We start from the raw sequence: 21,082 nt of genomic DNA, 5'->3' as shown, positions 1-21,082 counted from the left end.
TACGACCTCGGCATGATATGCACATGTTTGTATTGTTGCTTGAGATTTATAAATGTTGACATTTGCCTTTCCTGGCCGGAGATAAATTGATAAAGATAATGAAAAGTAAATCTTTGGAAATCCATTATTATTTGGGAAGATGTTTACCTGCTATCTGGCTTTATGAATTATAATTGTTGTTTTAATAAAATTCCCTGACCACCTCACATTTTTACTATGTTATCATTGGACCACTAGTAAGTGTCGAAGTCGACCTCTTGTCTCTACTTCTTCGAGATTAGACGGGATACCCATTGGGTACACGTTGTTTTCATACTCATACTACACTTGCTGTGCATTTTTGTTGCACAGGTTCATATGTGGCTAGTGGCATAGAGGCATGGTTGATACAGAGACTTAAGTGAGCTGCATTTAGCGAGATGACCCGCAGCCAGCAAAGTCCCCTTCAGTGTATTGTACTATATTTTCATTTCTATCCACTTGAATTCCAGATAGTTACTGTATTTTATTTCATTCCCTAGTAAATGCTCATGCACTTATGACACCAGGTTCTGGGATGATTATGGGGTATTCTGTATTAACTTCTAGACATTCTTTTATTTATTTTGTAAAGATTATCTTTTACTAGTCAAATTGAAGGAAAATCATAGTTTTCAAAATTATTAAGATGAGAATTTAATTAAGTATTTTGGTTGGTTTGCCTGACAGCGGTGTCTAGCACCATCATGACCCTTAGTGGGTTTTTGGTCGTGACAACATGGCATCAGAGCACTAGGTTCCCTTAGGTCTCACGAGTCATGAGCGAGTCTAGTAGAGTCTTGCAGATCGGTACGGAGACGTCTGTACTTATCTTCGAGAGGCTACGGGGCTGTTAGGAGCACTTCCCTTCTTGATTTCCTCATCGTGCGACTTGATTCCTTGAGGCTTATGCCCTTGTTTCCTTCCTACTCTATCTTATGCGATGTGAACCACTTGTTATAAATCAAGAATTGAAGAATTGAAATGGTACTACAGATGTGGTGCGGGATGCTTCTCCCGGTATAGTTGGGTGAGCTATTGTGCCTTGCGGAAGGATTTTTCTATCATTTCGGCCCGATAGTTATGTTTCTAAGAGCTTGGAGGCTATGCACATGTTGCTATGATGCTCGCGATTGGTTATCGCACAGTATTGACTTGATGGTAGGAGACTTGCCTATGTGTTGGGGCGGTGAATGAGTTGAAAGGAAATCTACTCAGTGGACGATTCAAAGATATAATATTTCACTTCCGGCGGAGGAAAAGCAACTGGTCTATGAATGTCCAGATTTGGGGTGATGGAGTAATGAGACTTGGTAATTTCGAGCGTGGTGGAATTTTTATCTGCGATGTAGCATCATCGTCCTTGATTGTATGTGTTAAGTTTGTCGGTGTTATGGTCTTCTACAATTCGCCCGTCGGGTAGGATATTGTGAAATAATATTGGAGAAATGACTGTTGGATATCGTGGGATGCGGTGGTTTAGGATTGAATCGGTGTTTCTAATGTCGACGACTCAAGAAATATGACCTCCGGAAAGGTTTAAAGTTAGTAGCGATTTGTGGGTTCAAGTGCTACGAAGATAGATTTTATTAGGGCAACAACTGAGCAGCAAAGGATGAGGAAGGACATTTGGGGAGTGTCAGGTGGTGGTTAAAATTTCTAGAAGGCCAGGTATAAGAATCAAAGGTCGAGTGGTCGATTAGAAGGGTGAGTTCCGCCAAAGTGGGAGAGTGGCGGAGTTGTATATGGGCTTTGTGTTAGGATGACTATGCACCTTAAGGAGAGTTTGGAACGACTTGGAAATTTTAGTGATCGATGATATGGGTTTACAGATCTAATTTGAAGTATGGGCTATCATGCGGTAAGAGATTTGATATAACAGAAAGAAGATACTTGAAATGAAGAAGGATACGACATAACTTTGAATTGGAAGGATGTTGTCGCACATTTAATTGATGTCCACGAGGGGTGAATGGACTTGTGCAACTAGAGAGTGAGCCCGTACTCAGGTTGGTTATTGATGTCGTAGTGATTGTGCCCCGTGTAGCAGTGTTGGAAGATGTTGGGAAGTGATTTCCGCAGGTGGGTTATTCCTTGTGAGCAGGTTAGCGGTCGTGTGGTTGGAGAGGCTTCTACGAAGAATTTTATTGATTGTACAGAAAAGAGGTCGGTCGTGCGAATGTGGCTGATGATTCAGAGTATAAAAAGGGGTTTTACAAGAAGATTCCGAGAATTTTGGCGGTTGATTGCGCATGGTTATGTTAATAAGAGATAAAAATCCCAGTGAATTCCAGAGTTGTGTAATAGTGGCTTTGATCTAAGTAGGAGAGTCTCACCGTCTATGATTGGATTACATGGTTAACTACTTGCGAGGTTTCTGGTTATTAGTATGCTGATGGGTTATTTTAGCTACAGGAAAAGAACATAAATGGTAATTTGAGCAAAAGAATTGTTAAAGGTGTGTTATGGTTAGCCTTATTGGCTCACGTTCAGGCTTGGGGAAGGATTCGAGATTTATGCCTTGTATAGGTGCGGGTTTCAAGGGAAGTGATTCTGTAAGGTGCTTTGCCGAGAGGGTATTCATGTGCTAGAAGATTCATGGAGTCGATTATATTTGGGGCCAAGTTAGAGCGGGTGGCTCTCAACAACAGTCCTAGTGGATTCAAAGGGTAAAGTGTGGTACCTAATAATTTCGAGCCTATAGATACGGTTAAAAATCAAGCTTTTGCAGCGGCTTATGAGAAGAGGCCCATAATGTTCTATGATGTTTTGACTTGCAGTGTAGCATTTGGGAAGTATGAAATGGTTCATGGGATTTGAGATAACATGGTCTCGTGATTCAAGGTCACTCGAGATGAGTGCGGATGGAGTGTAGTATGTGTTGAATGGAGTTATTATCATTTCTAAGGCAATCAAGGATAAATTGGAAAGAAGATAGGTTGGTTAGCCATAGTTGAATTGGCATATTGCTGGTAGTGGTTAGTTCCTTTAGCGTGATCAAGTTATGCAAGTGATTTGTGATGGTGCGTGTGAGGCTTGTCAGCCGCCGTAATTGATATTATTCAGAAATATTCTTCTACTATAGCCTGTCATGTGTAGGCGGATCCCGGAAGGGCTATGGTGGCTTAGACCACTACTTAGAAATTGGCATATTTTGCGGTTATGAGAATTCACTTGTGTGTTGCTATGGTTCTCCTGAAATGAGCTAAGTGAAAAGTTTCTATATGATGAAGTATTAATCTATTAGTGATTCTGGAGTTATGATGAAGATCGTGTTCTATCGTATATTGGCACGTTGGGTGTAGGGAGGGGTATGGAATTCGAAGTGAGGACCAAGGTTGCAGTTCGGTATTGGCAAGAATGTCTCGAGCTCGGATGAGCAGGAAAAGAGTTTCGATGTTTAAAGTAAGTTGGTATTGTCTTCAGCGTCACCTGAGATCGGTGTTTTTATGAAAAAAGATTTGCATCATGGTTAATGATTCTTGATATGCTTTACAACATTAGTATGACCGGTGGTATAGATGTGCAAACTCGTTATCTAGTGTGGAAGGTCGTGGGAGCGTATCTCACGGGAAGATTGTATAAGTGTGACATGTAGTCACTTGATTGATTAAAGATTTCAACCAAGTATGAAGATCGTGGTAATATCACTAATTCGAGAATTTATGCTTGGAGGGTACTCGACTTATTGGGTTGTGGACCGTAGAGGATTGCCCCGGTTATGATGGTTGTTCTTGTGTGTTATGAGAAAAAGGGGGTGATTATGGACCCATGAAAGGTTATTGGCCTAGTTCGGTGTGATCAGAATCATCTTGAGGTCTGTGGATGGATTTAAATGTGAATATGGGCTCTATATCAGGCCAGATGTGTTCATTTCAGCAATGCGCTCCTTATGGAAGGGTAGTCGGGGTGTTATTTCGTCGCCAGCTATTTCATGAAATGATGTATTGCGCTGTGTGAGTTGTAAGACGTCTTGGTGAATTTCTTATGTATTGAGGTTCCGCGTAGTGATGCTTTTATATGAGCAGAATGACTCTTGAGATTCAGATCGTATATCGCACCTCAGTTGTGCTTGAGTTCGTAGCTTATAGTGCTATATGTCTCCCCAGGGATGGTATTATGCACTTAGCATGCTTGTGACCGACATTCGGTATTTTGTTGTAGTGAGCAATCTAGCTTGGTGTGTATCTCCTTATGTGAATTTTATGTGTGGATCGGGTAGCACGTCACCACGGGCATGTTGTTTGGATCGGGTTGCGCGCCGCAACAGTGTGATGTTGAGTACAGTTCCCCGTATCTGTTTTTATGTGTTTGTCTCCTATTTTTCTGAGGAAAGCTCATATTAGCTATGTGCCCGCATCGCATGTATGATTTGTGAGCGGGGTGTCTATTCAATTATGTTGACCGCGTCGCATGTATGATTCGCTAGCGGGGTAATTGAATTTCCTTTTCAGAGTTCGTTTTCCTTTTGTATCGCATTCGAATTGGTAGCCTATTAGCGCATTGTGGAATCATATGAGACTTTTGGTCATGTTTGGGTGGCTTATTGCCTGAGCGGTTCGTACTGGGTGAGACGATATCATTGGATTTAGGATCAGTGCAATCTGATTATATGAAGTATATTAAGGAGCTAAGACCATTATTTGGTTCAGAATGAGGTGATGGTTCTTGTCAGGAGTATAGACCCAATGATTTATTGATTCGGTAGTTGGCTATGAATTTCTACACACCTCTTCCATCTTGGCGGTATTGTAAAAGTTAGAGCAAGGCCTATGTATGCCATGAGGTGCAATGGGAGCATCAGATTCATGGAATTTCGACTAAATGGATCAGAGAATGTTATTGTGGTCCTATGAGTAAAGTGGTGTAGGGTGTGAATTCAGCTAAGGTATGCAGTCATGTTTTGGTGCTGCGTGTAGCTATTGATACGGTGAGCGTATGTTGGAACAAGCCTGACAGAGAATTCCGGACGTTGGAATTTGGCTATAAGCTTATTTGCTTGAATAAAAGGGAATATCTTCAGAATTGATCACGCTAATGTGCTCAACTGGGTTGTAGTAGCATGAGTAAGTGCATGAGGTGTTAAATAGTGATTTCGGGCAACCTTAGCCCAGTTCCTAGCACGTTCGAGGATGAACGTATGTTTAAGTGGGAGAGAATGTAATGACCCAACCAGTCGTTTTGAGATCTAGTGTATCGTTTAGCAGTTTGAGGCCACAAGCAGCTTCACTTCAGGTATTATGACTTGTGCGCACGGTCGGAATGGAATTCCGGGAAGTTCGAAGTTGATTTGGAAAGGGAATTCTCATTTCGGAAGCTTTAAGTTGAAAGAATTGACTAAGATTTTTGAGTAATGGACCTCGAAATCGAGATTCGAAGGTTCCAGCAGGTTCGTATGATGATTTCAGACTTGGTCGTATGTCCGGACTGTGTTTTGGAAGACCCGGGAACGTTTTGGCGCCTATTGTGGAAGTTAGCATTTTGGAAGAAATTTCATATGTTTGGGTTGAAGTGCATTTTAGTGTTATCGATGTCCGTTTGGGATTCCGAGTCTGGGAATAGCTCCGTATGGTGATTCTGGTATTGGGAGCGCGATCGGAAGTGAATTCGGAGGTCCGTAGGTCATTTTGGAGTCATTTGGCTAAAGATAAAAATTTGAAGGTTTTTGGGAAGTTTGACCGAGAGTTGACTTTTTGATATCGGGGTCGAATTTTGATTCTAGAAGTTGGAGTAGGTCCGTAATGGCGAATATGACTTGTGTGCAAAATTTGAGGTCAATCGGACGTGATTTGATAGGTTTAAACACCGAAAGTTGAAGTTTGAAGTTCTAAGTTCATTAAGCTTGAATCGGGTTACGATTCATGATTTCGATGTTGTTTGAGGTGATTTCAAGGCTCGACTAAGTTCGAATGAGGTATTAGGAGTGGTTGGTAGGTTTGGTTGAGGTCCTGGGGGCCTCGGGCATGTTTCGGATGCTCAACGGGTCAATTCTTGCCATGTGAGGATTGCTGGTTTTCTGGTATGAGTGCAACAGATTTTTACTCTATGCGATCGCATAGAGCAAAAGTTGGAGGCAACTGGTATTGGCTTATGCGATCGCAGGGGTGTTTGTGCCATCGCGTACAGGAAGAAATTGGAGGTTGTTGGCTTTGGCTTATGCGATCGCAGGGGTATGTATGTGATCGCATGGTGCAAGAATTTGGAGGCCCAGGGTTTGGTTTATGCGATTGCAGAGCATTGGTTGCGATCACATAGAAGGGTCGCCTGGGCAGTGAAGTGTTTTAAAACGGGGTTTGGCTCATTTTAATCTCAAATCTTTCACGGGAGCCGATTTTGGAGCAACTTTATAGTGCCATTTTCATCACCAAGCATGAGGTAAGTGATTTCTACTAGTTTTAAGTAAATACAAGGTTTATATATGGATTTAGATAAGGAAATTTGTAGAAATTTGGAAATTTTGAGGAAGACAAAAAAAATTCGTATTCTTGGATTTTGACAACGATTTTGGGTATGAAATTAAGAGAAAATCATATATTTGAGTTCGTGAGTTCATGGGTAAACTTTATCTTCGAAAAATTTCGGAATCCGGGCACGTGGGCCCGAGGGCAATTTTGTTAACTTTTCGATCGGGGTTAGGAATTTTTATAAATTGGATTGTAATAAGTAATTGAACATATATTAATGGATTTGCATAATTATTGGCTAGTTTTGGAGCATTGTGCATCGATTCGAGTCTTCGGAAGAGCGTGGAATGCCGGTTATGGATCTTCGGAGCGAGGTGAGTCTCCTTTCTAACCTTGTAAGAGGGAATTGTCCACATATGGGAGTTAATTGGTTATATGCTCCTATTTGTGGGTGCTACGTATGCACGAGGTGACAAGAGTCTGTGCGTAGCTACTATTATGTTATTGTCCGAGTAGTCTAGGACCCAAAAGCATGCTATATATTTGGAATATCTGTAATCTTGTTGGCAGTTGAATTGCTTAAATCTTATCGAATTGGTAAATGAATTTCTAAAATGATTAAACTTCTTTTTCTTAAATCGCTAAAAGAGAATTGGCTTTTATTTGGATAAATGTTCCCCGATAAATTCTTAATTTGCTGTTTGAGCATGTATCTCTATGTGTACCTGCGTCGCATGGATGATTCGCAAGCGGGGTAATAGATGCATCTATGGTTCACGCCGTTCGTCCCACGGTAGTGCACATTTTACATTTATGTTGGATCGGGCCGTACGACCTCGGAATGATATGCGCATGTTTGTATTGTTGCTTGAGATTTATAATTGTTGACATTTGCCTTTACTGGCTGGAGATAAATTGATAAAGATAATGAAAAGTAAATCTTTGGAAATCCATTATTATTTGGGAAGATGTTTACCTGCTATCTGGCTTTATGAATTATAATTGTTGTTTTACTAAAATTCCCTTACCACCTCACATTTTTACTATATTATCATTGGACCACTAGTAAGTGTCAAAGTCGACCTCTCGTCTCTACTTCTTCGAGATTAGACAGGATACCCATTGGGTACACGTTCATATTTTTGTTGCACAGGTTCATATGTGGCTAGTGGCTTAGTGGCATAACGATATGGTTGATACGAAGACTTAGGTGAGCTGCATTTATCGAGACGACCCGCAACTAGTAGAGTCCCCTTCAGAGTATTGTACAGTATTTTCATTTTTGTCCACTTGAATTCCGGACAGTTACTGTATTTTATTTCATTCCCTAATAAATGTTCATGCACTTGTGACACTGGGTTCTGGGATGATTATGGGAAATTCTGTATTAACTTCTAGATATTCTTTTATTTATTTTGTAAAGATTATCTTTTACTAGCCAAATTGAAGGAAAATCATAGTTTTCAAAATTATTAAGACGAGAATTTAATTAAGTATTTTGGTTGGCTTGCCTGACAGCGGTGTCCGGTGCCATCACGTCCCTTTGTGGGTTTTGGGTCGTGACAGAGTAGAGACCCTATGTTGGAAAAATGACTAGGGAGTGGAGACCTTATGTCTAAAATAAAATCAACTAGTGAGTGGAGACCCTATGTCTAAAATAACTTTAACTAGGGAGTGGAGACTCTATGTTGGAAAAGCAGACTAGGGAATGGAGACCCTATATCTAAAATAACTTCAACTAGGGAGTGGATACCCTATGTTGGAAAAGCGACTAGGAAGTGGAGATCCAATGTCCTAAAAATAAAATCAGCTAGGGAGTGGAGATCCTATGTTGGAAAAGTAGACTAGAGAGTGGAGATCCTATGTCTAAAATAACTTCAACTAGGGAATGAAGACCCTATATTATACAACCGACTAGGGAGTGGAGACCCTATGTCTGACAATAAAGTCAACTAGGGAGTGGAGACCCTATGTTGGAAAAACGCAGCGAGGGATTGGAGACCCTACGCTACCATGAATTTGAACTTTCTTTCTTTTTTTGTTGCTGTTGTAGAGCTATTTTAGTCTCTGCGTGATTTCCTTTTGGTTGCACCTGCTTCTTGCAAGGTTTCTTTGGATTGCACCGGTTTTCTATTTTTCAAACAAAGAACAATTTGTCAGTTTGAAAAGGTGGCTGGTTTTGCACCTTGAGTGTTTCAGTCACTTGATCTTGGCCGGCTTCTTTGACGATGATTTCACTGCCACTGGTTGTTTCCTGAAGACCAATTTCCTTTCTGGCCCCGGAGAACCTTTGGCTTTTCAAACCTTGCCATGACCGTTTGGTCACGTGGGACCTAACCTTTTTTAACTTTGTTTTGCCTTAGTGGGCATTTCAGTCTGATTTCCTTCGTTCAATTTTTAACTTCAAAGAATTGGGGAATATTTGGCTTTTCCAACCTTGCCAAGATGGCTAGTCGTGTGAGACTCAACCTTTTCAAATTCATTTTCTCCCTTGTAGGCATTTCAATTTAATTTTCTTCTTTTGAGAGCTTTTGATTTCGAAGCATCGACTACTACGGCCAGTCGGGGTCAACTTGATGCCCCTATCGAGGCTGGGTACCTTTTTTGCAAATTAGCTCGTATCAAAGGAGAGCCTTGTAAATCAGTCTTACCATCCTTTCTTTGTCTTAGTTTCGGAACAGAGTTAGACCGAAAGGGATTCAAAGAAAACAAACAATGGAATGGAGAATGAGTTTAAACAAGAAGTGTCCCTTTCGGGGAATGGAAAGAAGGACTTATCTGGAGTACATACAGACTTCAATGAACATGACATGCTTTTTGGACTGTATGCCTGATCCGTTTAAACCATTCAACTCTTAGAAATTCATCACAATTTTTGCCTCAAAATCGAGAAACCTTGCCAGGACTCTGTCGATGCCCTAGCTGTGAAGACCATCTTTTCAATCAATGTTGCCTTTTGCGGGATTTCACCAACTGGTCTTTCTCATTTATCTTCTCAACATCGCTTTATAGTGCTCTTTGCGAGTTTTCACTAACAAGACTCTCTTATTTGTATAGTCTCTACTTACCATCGTCTTACGGTGTCCGTGAGGGTTTTCACCGATAAAACTCTCTCATTTTATTTCTCTCATTCGATTGCATTAGATCCAAGTAACTATATCCTACCATTTTGAACCTCTTTGCCACTTGATCGAAAGGACTTTAACAGGGTTTTGTGGTAAAAAGCATTTGGATTGAATTACAACTTTGAAACCTTTTAGGCGAAACCATCGCTGAATCATTATAACATCTACCCCAATTTTGCTTTTGGGGGTATTTAGATTTTTGTTTTGGTGTGACTGAACCCCAGAGGGGCTGGCTACGAATCCTTTTGGAATCAAGTTGAACGTAGTTCAAGAAACTTTGTTTTTGATTTTCTTTTCTTTTGCTTTTTTTTCTGTTTTGTTTTCTTTTCTCTTTCCTTTTTTTCTTTTTTTTTTTCATTTTTTATTTCATTTTCTTTTTGTCTACTTTTTTTAACACTCTCAGATTCCAAAGAGGGTAATTAAAGAAAAGTACCCATCTCAAAGTGTTTGCAAAGGGTTGATAGTATTTTGGTAGCGAGAATGAAAGTTTTCTTCATTCCAGCAGGAGAACATTAATGTTATAGAGGATCCAACATAGTACCTTTTGACTGCACCTGCGTTGATAGTTGGTTTAGGGCATTTTCTTCAATGTGTCCCAAGTACAACGCTCTCTTTTGGCAGTACTCTTGTTGCAATGTATGGACCTTTCCAATCTGGAGCCAATTTTCCTTTAGTTGTTCCAATTCTTTGTTTTATTTCCTTAAACTTATCTTCATTGCATTCTTATTCTTGATTCATTATTTCGAAGTCTGATAGCATTTTAGGATCTAGGCATGAAGTCCACAATCATGTCATGTTATTGAAATCTGCATTTAACTTAACTAAAAAGAGAATAAGAGACGTGACAAAATTAAGAAAAGAGACATTCCTGGACAATGAAATATTAATTTCATTTGATTTTTGTTCTTTTTTATTATTATTTCGATTGATTTATTTTGAATTTTAAAGATAGAAGAGTTTATATCGGAAAGTAAGACAATAAAGTAAAACATCCGGATCATACCCCGAGATAATCTGGACGCAAAAGGATAGCAAGACTGGCTACCGAGACTCGTGTCTGATGGGGAACTTCAGGCTTGATAGCCGTTTTTAGCTTTTCTTCTTCACGGCAATGGCTGCAATGGCCTTTAGTGCAGGATCAAATTCCTCATCTTCACAAATTATTCCGACTATTGGCCCGGTGTTGTGAGCAGGCAACAGATTGTTCGTCACATCAGGAATCTCTTCGTCCCGAAAAATGATTCTTTTAGCTTCAATCAAGTCTTCAACTGCCTTTTGAAGGGTCCAACGGTCCTCCGTACTGTGTCCCACTGCTCCAGAGTGGTATTCACATATAGCATCAGCTTGGTGCGAGAGGGACTCGGGGTTCGGCCGGTTTGGGGCCACTGGTTGCAATAGATCTAACCTGATTAGCTTTTGGAACAAGCTTGAATACGATTCACCAACAAGGGTGAATTGTTTCTTTCTAAAAGGCTCTCTTGGGCGAGAATTGTACTCTGGGACATTTGGTTGGGGATTATATGGAGCTTGGTAAGGATGGGCATTTTTGGGAGGTGGAACTCGATTTTGTGTATAATGTTGTGGCTGCGTGTAAGGTTGCACGTTCATCACCGCATAGGGAGGTGGTGCCACGACATAAGTAGCATCTTGAAGGGGATAATAGTGTGGTGGGTCCTTAGGAAGCACATATGATTAGTTGAATGACCTGCGGGCCCCCTCGAGCTCGAAGCCATCATGGCTCCCTCTTCTCTTCCATTTCTATTCATCAAACCCTCGGAACCATTCTGATTCGCCTGTGATATGGCCTTAAAAGTAGCATGACTCAAGATTCGACTTGTTTTTAAACTGTTTTCAACCATTTCTCCAATTTTGATAGCCTCAGCGAGCGGCTTACCCATAGCGGACATCATGTTCTGGAAGTAGTCCGCCTCTTGGGCCTGTAGAAAGACCGCAACAATTTCTGTTTCGTCCATTGGAGGCTTTACCCTGGCAGCTTGCTCACGCCATTTGTAGCATATTCGCAGAAACTTTCCACATTTTCTTTTCAAAATTGGATAGAGAGTTTCTGTCGGGAGCGATGTCCACATTATATTGGAACTAGCAGACAAAATCTCAAGCCAAATCATCCCACACGTGCCAATGGGTAATTTCTTGTTCCGCATACCACTCAGAAGCGATTCCGGTGAGGCTCTCCCCAAAATAGGTCATTAGCAACTCCTCTTTTCCACCAGCACCCCTTAGCGGGTACAGTACCATTTCAGATGAGCGATCAGATCTCCGTGCCTGTCGTACTTTTCAAATTTTGATGTTTTGAAGCCAACCGACAAGTGGACATGGGGAAACATACACAAGTCGAAGTAGGAGACACTCTTTTGGCCACTCAGACCTTGCATGTTTTTTAGGCTCTGTTCCAGGCTCTTCATCTTCCGAGGCATTTCCTCATGCTCGGGATTCTTGACAACTTTTTCTTGCCCAACCGAGAAATCACATTTCCAAGGTTGAGTAAATAAGTATGGGGTCACATGTGTTATTTCTGGTTGCAACTGTAGACCCTGAAAGATGAACATTGGAGGCTCAACATGCGACCGTAGTAAATTTGGTTGTGTTGTAGTGCAGACTGGTGCTGTAGAGAACATTGCTAGCGGTGCCTTTGAGGTCGGCGCCTGGGGGCGAACCACCGAAGGCATTCAGGGACCGTTAAGCGGCATTGAAGGGTACCTGCATGGGATGAACAGGTTGGCACAAGGGCGTTAGTAGCCTCACCTGACCTGGGAATCAACTCAGAGAACCCAGGGATTGCATTTGGCGGTTCCCTACCATTAGACCAGGCATCCCATATTTCCTATATGCGGAGACGCAACATCCTATTCTCTTCAGCAGCTGCTGATTCTGGTTGTGAAATAGCCGGTGTTGGGCTATCCTCAGTATCAATAATTGGTAGATGACTTTCGGAAGCCATAGGAACCTTTTCTTTGGATCTTGTGAAGTAAGGATAGGAAACAAGATTACCAACAAAACCAACCACCTGAATAGAACCTGGCTAATTTGCACACCCAACAACCTTGTTAGTTTTGAAATGCTTAACATATAGGAAATCGCACGTTGGGATGCAATGCACCTAAAAAGTTAAATGCTTCTACCATGTGTTTGACGGTTGCATGTTTCATCCCGGCCTTAACTAATCCTTTTTCACTGTGTACCTCTTTTCTTTCATTTTTGCCTCTCTTTAATCACTTATTTCTGTCGCTCTTTTATTTTTTTGGCACTCTTTTTTTTTGTCACTCTTTTATTTATTTTTTTGTCGCTCTTTTTTTTCTTTTTATTTTTGTCACTCTTTTTCTTTTTTGTTTTCACTCAATTTGTTTTCTTTTTTTATTTTATTTATTTTTCACTCAATTAATTTTATGGATATGATTGAATCCAATGGGGATTGCATATATATCATGATGTCGCATAAATCAGATCATTACATAGTTCAGGAATATCAGGAACAGAGTAAATAAACTAACTCTCTCTTCTTTTTTAATTTATTCAAACCCATTTTTAATATGAAAATCAGTACAACAAAAGCTCCTAACAAGGAAAATAGTTTCGATTTTGGATTTTGATATTTTTTTTTCTGAAAGAAAGACTTTAAAATTTTCTTTCGAACAATGGGAATTTAAAAAGTAAATAGAAAATATTTTTGTTTGAATTTCCATTCGTTTTCTCTTTTTCTAAAGAAGAAAGAAACTATTTTTTGGATTTTAAATGTTGCCTCTGAATTTTTAAAAGAGGGAATTTTAAGAAAATATTTCGGATTTTTGAGATTTTTTTCTCTTTTGTTTTTCTTTTTTCTTTTAATGAAAGTACTTCCAAAGAAAAGCGAAAATATTTTTGGACTTCAAAATTTTTTTTTCAATTTTTTATGGCATTCATGAAAGAAAGACTTCTAAAGAAGAAAAAATAATATTTGGATTTTTGTTTTTATTTTTATTTTTGGAAAAAAATACTTTAAAATAAAGGAACCCCGTATTTTGGATTTTGATTTTTTGAAATTTTTTTCTTTTTTTTTTGAATGAAAGACTTCTACAAAGAAAATATTTTTGGGTTTAATTTTTTTTTTTTTCGGTAAGGAAAGACTTCTAAAGAAGGAATTAAAAAAAATTATTTTTATTTGAATTTTTTTTAATTTGGGGCCGGAATCGATGAGGTTTGCCTACGTATCTCATATCCGGTGAGAATCAGACCCGCATAGTTCAGTCAGTTTTGAAGGAACGGAGGGAACAAGAATTTTGAAAATATTTTTTATTTTTTTTTTCTAAATTTCGGCCGAGTTTCAAAAAATTTCAAATTCCTACATCTCCCATTTTTTTCTCTTTTTTATTTTTTTTATTTTCTTTACCTATTCTAGAAGCCAGTCAACATGCAAGCCGAAACAAACAGATATGCAAGTAGCACGTAAGATGTATCAGGATAGCCTTTTAATTTGGGTACACCTGTCCTTGACGAACCCAACCCCTGTGTTGAGTCCCCAAAGTCAAAAACACGTGATGCAAACAAACGTACCTACTAGGGATCCGACATGAGGTTATATCATTCTAGGTTTGAGTCCTGGGTGCGTTGTTCTAGACCTGGCTTACCCGAGCGGACAACTTGAGCCGAGGGGAGGCAACGTACTGGGAACCAAAAGGCCATCCGACTTTGTAACTGATCGATCCTCGTTCTAAATTAGGGTATGACACTAACAGAAAAGAAGTCACGCCAGCGTGCACTTTCCAGAAGGTTTAAAAGACTCAGATAGAAGAAGGGTTTCGTAACACTTTTATGTACAGTTCAAACAATATCAAAGCGGTAAAAAGCAGCATTTAACACATTAGGCTCAAACACGTAAAAATCAGATAATAAACAAAAACCAACTATAACAGTTATTCTAAGATCGAATTCTGAACCCTGAACCAGAGATTCTAGGTTCATTCCCCAGCTGAGTCGCTAGAGCTGTCACACCTCCTTTTTCCCGAGGGGATAGGGAGTTTTTCTAATTAAAGTGAAATTATTTGAAATGGGATTATTTATTTATTTTAGAGTCACCACTTGGGATAATTATTATGGTCTCCCAAGTTACCGGTTCATTTTAAATCCCAAATCGAAGAAATTGACTCTATTTTATGGTCCGCGAACACAGAAGACCGAGTAAGGAATTTTGTTAACCCGGAAGAAACGTCACGTGAAACGCATCCGCGATCTACAACACGCTGATTTTATTATTGTTCGAAGTTGTAGTCTAGTCGCGTAAAACGCACACTCGAATTGGGATTTACGTATCATGAATATGCTACGGGAACCGTACCCATAGTCACGATGATTTATTTAAACGTGCCTAATGCAAACTACGAACGTTCATAAATTAAGGAACTTTTGATTGTTAACGAGTTGGGATGGGTTAGGACAATTTATTTGGATCAATGAGTTTTTTATATTTATTTTTTTAAAAAAATAATTGGATTTATCTTTTCGTTTAACCTTCATTGGAAATTGCCCAAAATGATGTGTAATTTTAATTATATTATAAGTGAGTCCGAAACCTAAATGCCAATATTTTGGACTCAAAACACATTTCTACAACATAAAAAAAGTTACTTTTCTATATAAAACGTGATATTTTATCGCGTTTTACTTTAACGGAATTTTAGCCGTTAAAGAAAAGCGCGGTATAATACCGCATTTTATATAGAAAAATGCGGTATAATACCGTGTTTTACCTATTAAAATAAAACGCCCATCTTCTTCCCCACGACAGAAACAGAAACGACCCCCTCCATTTTAAAAAGAAATTAGCGCCCCCATCCCCCAACTTTTTCTCCAAAACAAATCCGAGTGGACCCACCCTTCACACAAAAAGTTAAAATTGTAGGTCCCGCATACAATCCAAGCCTTCTATTGTTGTGGTTTCCTCGTTTCGGGTTCAAAATTTCAATTTTTCGAGTTTTCTAAAAACATAAATCGAGGTATTCCAATTTAGTTTATATCGAAACTCATATAATAATGCATATTAGTTGTCTTGAATGTGTTTTCATGTTGTTTTGTGTTTTGTTTGCGATTAAATTAGTATGTTATTTTTATCCGGATTAAATTATTAGTATTTAAAAAAATAGTTAAAAGTTGAGAAATAATTTTCTTGTTAATAAAGATGTTCATAAATTTCTTTTACTGTTTTATATGTAATTTCGTGAATGTTATGTTATTAAAATATGTTTATTATTTTTATTTAGTTTAGATTATTTATTTGGTTAAAGACTAGTGCCCTTATAGCGTAGTAAAATATAGAGCCTTATAGCGTAGTAAAATATAGATCCTTTTAGCGTAGAATCTCTGTAGTTTAAGTATCTACTAACTACAAACTCTGTCCAATTACAATTTATAAAAATTAATTATTTAATTTATAAAAAAACACATAATTATGTAAATATTAAAATTGACAAACATAAGAATTCAGGTATATACTCTATCCAATTAAAAATTAATTATTTAATTTTCAAAACAAACATACAAAATTATGAAAATATTGAAATTGACACACGTAAGAATTAAGGAAAGCTTGGGGCTATTCGGCCTCAAATACCGAGCGTGGAACTCATAGATATATATATGATGCCCAATTAAAAATTAATTATTTAATTGATAAAATTAACAAAATTCTAAAATATTGAAATTGACACATATAAGAATTCAGGATAGCTTGGTACTTCTAGGCCTAAAATATCGAGCCTGGAACCCATAGATATATACTATGTCTAGGCCTAAATAATTAAATATTAATTATTATAACACACACACAATTATGAAAAATATTGAAATTGACATACATAAGAATTAAGGAAAGTTTGGGGCTACTCGGCCTCAAATGTCGAGCATGGAACTCATAGATATATATATATATATGCTGTCCAAACAAAAATTAATTATTTAATTTATAAAACTAACAAAATTCTCAAAATATTGAAATTGACACACATAAGAATTCAGGATAGTTTGGTGCTGCTAGGCCTCAAATATTGAGCTTGGAACTCATAAATATATACTATTTACACTTTAAAAAATTAATTATTTAATTTATAAAACAGACACACAGAATTATAAAAAATATTGAAATTGACATACATAAGAATTAAGGAAAGCTTGGGGCTACTCGGCCTCAAATATCGAGCGTGAAACTCATAGATATATATGTTGTCTAATTAAAAATATCGAGCGTGGAACTCATAGATATATATGTTGTCCAATTAAACATTAATTATTTAATTTTTAAAACTAACAAAATTCTAAAAATATTGAAATTGACACACATAAGAATTCAGGATAGCTTGGTGCTACCGGGCCTCAAATATCGAGCTGGAACCCATAGATATATACTCTGTCCAATTAAATAATTAAATATTAATTGTTATAACACAAACAAAATTATAAAAAATATTGGAATTGACACACATAAGAATTCAGGATAGCTTGGTGCTACTGGGACTCACATATCGAGCCTGGAACCTATAGATATATACTCTGTCCAATTAAACAATTAAATACTAATTATTATAACACAAACACACAATTAATATTGTTTAATTTATAGTAGACGACATGGACGTGCCGCCTGTGCATCCTGGACCTTTCTCGGATAAGATATTAGTGTTACAGGGCGATCATAGGTCCTCCTACGTATGGGCGGGAGAGCTAGTGGAGCAGACTCTCCGGACCAGGAGAGTGAACGACGTGTGAGACTTTATGAAGGGCAGAGATTTCCATCCCCGTGTAGTCCAGCGCCATGCGTGATACGGGTTTCCATAGGATTTTTTAGATTGGTAGGTTGCAGCTCGACTGGTCTCAAATCACGACCTTAATAAAGCGGTGGCGACCCGAGACATACATTTTCCACCTGCCCATTAGCGAGGCCACCATCACGCTTCAGGATGTTCAGGTTTTATATGGGCTGCCTGCTGATGGACTGGTCGTTGTACTACCTCAGTATATGAGATCTATGTCGCGTGCCCAGTATTTGGACTTGCTGCAGTAGTTCACTGGTTTCAGGCCACAGGGTGAGGTTGCAGTTTTAGGGGGCAGTCGCATTTCTGTGACAGCTATTAGACAGCATTTGGAGGTATTGCACCTCGACATCACCGGCGAGACAGATGATCTACATATTCACCGGTACACGAGGTTGGCGTTGCTCCTTATTTTTAGGGTGTCTTGTTCCCGAACAGTTTGGGAAATCTAGTGAGTATGCGATTTCTACATCATCTTCACCAGCTAGATCAGTTACCAGTATAGTTGGGGTGCTGCTGTTCTCGCTTACCTATACAGGAGTATGTGCCGGGCAAGCATGGGAATCCAAGTCGACATATGTGGTTTTCTGCTGCTTCTACAGGTGACAACATATTTGAATACTCTATTCATTACTTCCAATTCTATATAGTCAAAATGACTCTTAAATTTTACGTCAACCTTATATGTTAGGTTTGGGCCTGGGAGCGATTCCTGCCATTGCAGCTACCTCTAACCACCATTACTTCCGGATGCTTATCATAATCTCCCCCTTGTCAGGGATGCATTTGATATGCTGGAGGCCGCACAGGTAAATATGTACCTAAACTTACTTGTTATAAATTCACTTGTGTTGTGCATACTCACTTTTATGTTATTATTTGATAGTTCATCTGAACGCCATACAACACAACTTGGTAGATGGCCTGCCCGATTATTGCTCGGCTGGCTGACTGATTTGGAGCACTTCTGTCCCGCTGATGTGCCTCGATATTGTGGAGCATCATGCTATAGAGCGGGTACTTCGCTAGTTTGACCATCCGTAGACTATACCGAGGGAAACTACATGGAGGCTTTACATTATCAGCGGGATAATTGTTCGAGGGTGGACGATGCATTTGTAGCATGGCTAGAGGCGCATGTCCATACTTGGGACCAGCGAGAGGACCTGATTCCGCCCCTACCTTCACAGATCTAGGTGGTGACTATTCAAATGTATACGTCTTGGTACCGTCGTATTACCCGACTGATGATCGGGAACCTCGTTCATCAAGTTGGCGGTCGGTACAGACCATACGCCGGGAGGCACGAGGCACTGGTATGTTTTTTTTGGAACCCATACTTATAACTGTGATATAGTATTTGTAATTAATATTTTAAATGTTGTGCAGGCTATTAGTCATCATTTATTCTACCAGTTGGGACTGCAGATGCAGCAGCATGCCGAGTGCTGACAATCCTACAGTCACTGAGTATGGCCGGCAGGTGATAGAGCTGGCTCTCCGGACACTACAGCGAGCCAGAGAGGATGAGAGGTTAGATCACACTGCTAATTTTGTGGTGCCAGAGCACCACCATCGGGGTAGTCCTGTCGCACGCCCGAGGGGACGGGCACGAGCCAAGGCTGCCCCACGAGGCAGGGGTGTCCCATAGGGTCGTGGGGGACAGTGAGAAGGTGGTCCCCAGCAAGAGGCCGTTGCGGCACCTGATGAGGATCTTGGAGATGATCAGCCGGGTTACATCCCTCAGCAAGACGAGCCTTCCAGCAGCATGCCATCGTACAACCTTCAGCTGGAGCTGCCAGCATCATAGGTGACCCCGTCAAATCCGTTGTTGATCATGGGAACAAGCTTCACCGCAGATATAGAGCAGTTCTTTTCAGACCTATCGACCGCAACTAAGGATCGGTCGACCCGAGACGTGGATGGTGGGCGCAGGTTGAGTTTTGGCTCATTGTCGTCGGGTGCGGCAGATCTATCACAGGCGCAAGTATGTTTGTATTACTATTAAATTTTAATTTTTTTTTCTCAATGTTTTGCCATAAATTAATTTTTTATTTTCTCATTAAGGCTTCATCCCAGCCCGTCACAGAGGCCACTTTATGCAATAATGAGGACACCACGGATGCTTATATTCAGGAGCCAGACGATACCATGGTAAGAAAATATTTTTGACTTAACACGTACATTACTAATATACATTTTCATATACTAAACTTACTAATTGTTTTGTAGGTTGCTAACAGACCGATGGCCCCTTCTACCGATCATGCCAGCCCTACTGACGATCATGCTGCAGCGCATCCTCATATAAAGAGGCGACGTGATGAGGATGATATTGATAGTGTACCCGGGCGACAGGAGATGCGCGTTAGGTCAGCGACTGCATTGAAGCACATAGGTTGTGGGACACATTGATCACTTTTTTTTTTGTAAGAAAAGTGTAAATAATACATTATGTAAATAATAACAAGATTTTTATTTTAACAACAATTTTATTTTAACACAATTTGAACAATAATTTTATTTTAACACTACAACACAAACACAACAAACCTAACATAACTTAAATTCGGTACAACTAATGAAAACATATGACATGGGAAACATAAAGATACACTACTACTCTCAACACGTACATGTCATTGTTTAGTCACAACCGCCTAGTATTCTCTGCTCCAACCACTTAAATTTGTCCTCCAGCTTATTTTTTTCTTCTTCCACCTCCTTGAGTTTCTCCTTCAACTCCGCAACTTCTCGTTTGTATTGTCGTTCATATTCCCACTACATCAAACACAAACAATGAAGATGCTGCAACTTTTCTTTGTAGTATTCGTGCTGACAGGGTTCATCAATCCATACCTCAAAATTGCAAACAGGTTCATCGGGATCCCTATAAAACTTGTTCATACATGCCCAGTAGCGGCGTCCAGCTTCTTCCCAACAGTCGTGCATCATGCATTTTTTGCCGCACTCGCACCTTGGGACATAAAGGGGTTCAGACATTTGTTAAAGCGTAAAGCAAAACCTTGCTTTTATGAAAATATTTGCTATTGGTTATTGTTAAGCGCAGAAAATAACTAGAATGCGCCCGTTATTTATAGGAAAGACAACACACAAAACGTAGTATTATACCGTGGTATACATATTCAATTTTTCTGAAACGAAACAGTTTTTGCGCAGTCGGTTCAGCTTTTCAGACCGACATGACAACACACAAAACGTAGTATTGTACCACGCTATACATATTCAATTTTTCTAAAACGAAACAGCTTTTGTGCAGTCGGTCAGCTTTTCAGACCGAAAGATAACACACAAAATGTAGTATTGTACCGCGCCATACATATTCAATTTTTCTGAAACGAAACAGCTTTTGCGTAGTCGGTCAGCTTTTCAGACCGATAAGACAATACACAAAACATAGTATTGTACCGCGCTATACATATTCAATTTTTCTGAAACGAAACAGCAATGTCTTGATTTATCCTTTATTATCTTTTATTTTCATATATGTTGCTTTAGTTATGGTTGTTGTGCTTTTATCTCTTCGAATATTATGTTATGAAATTTCAATCTTCAGATTGGTCTTCTTTACTAACACCAATAAGTTGAATGTTGGAACTACCATATCATCATCCCAATTCAAAAGGTCATGTTAAAAAATAAGATGTAACACGATTGTGGAACATAATTTTATTTTATAAATATTGCAACATACACAAGTACAAACACTAATTACAAA

The sequence above is a fragment of the Nicotiana tabacum genome, chromosome 11 (genome assembly GCF_000715075.1).
Source record: "Nicotiana tabacum cultivar K326 chromosome 11, ASM71507v2, whole genome shotgun sequence".
NCBI lineage: Eukaryota > Viridiplantae > Streptophyta > Magnoliopsida > Solanales > Solanaceae > Nicotiana > Nicotiana tabacum.
This window is presented reverse-complemented; position numbering follows the sequence as displayed.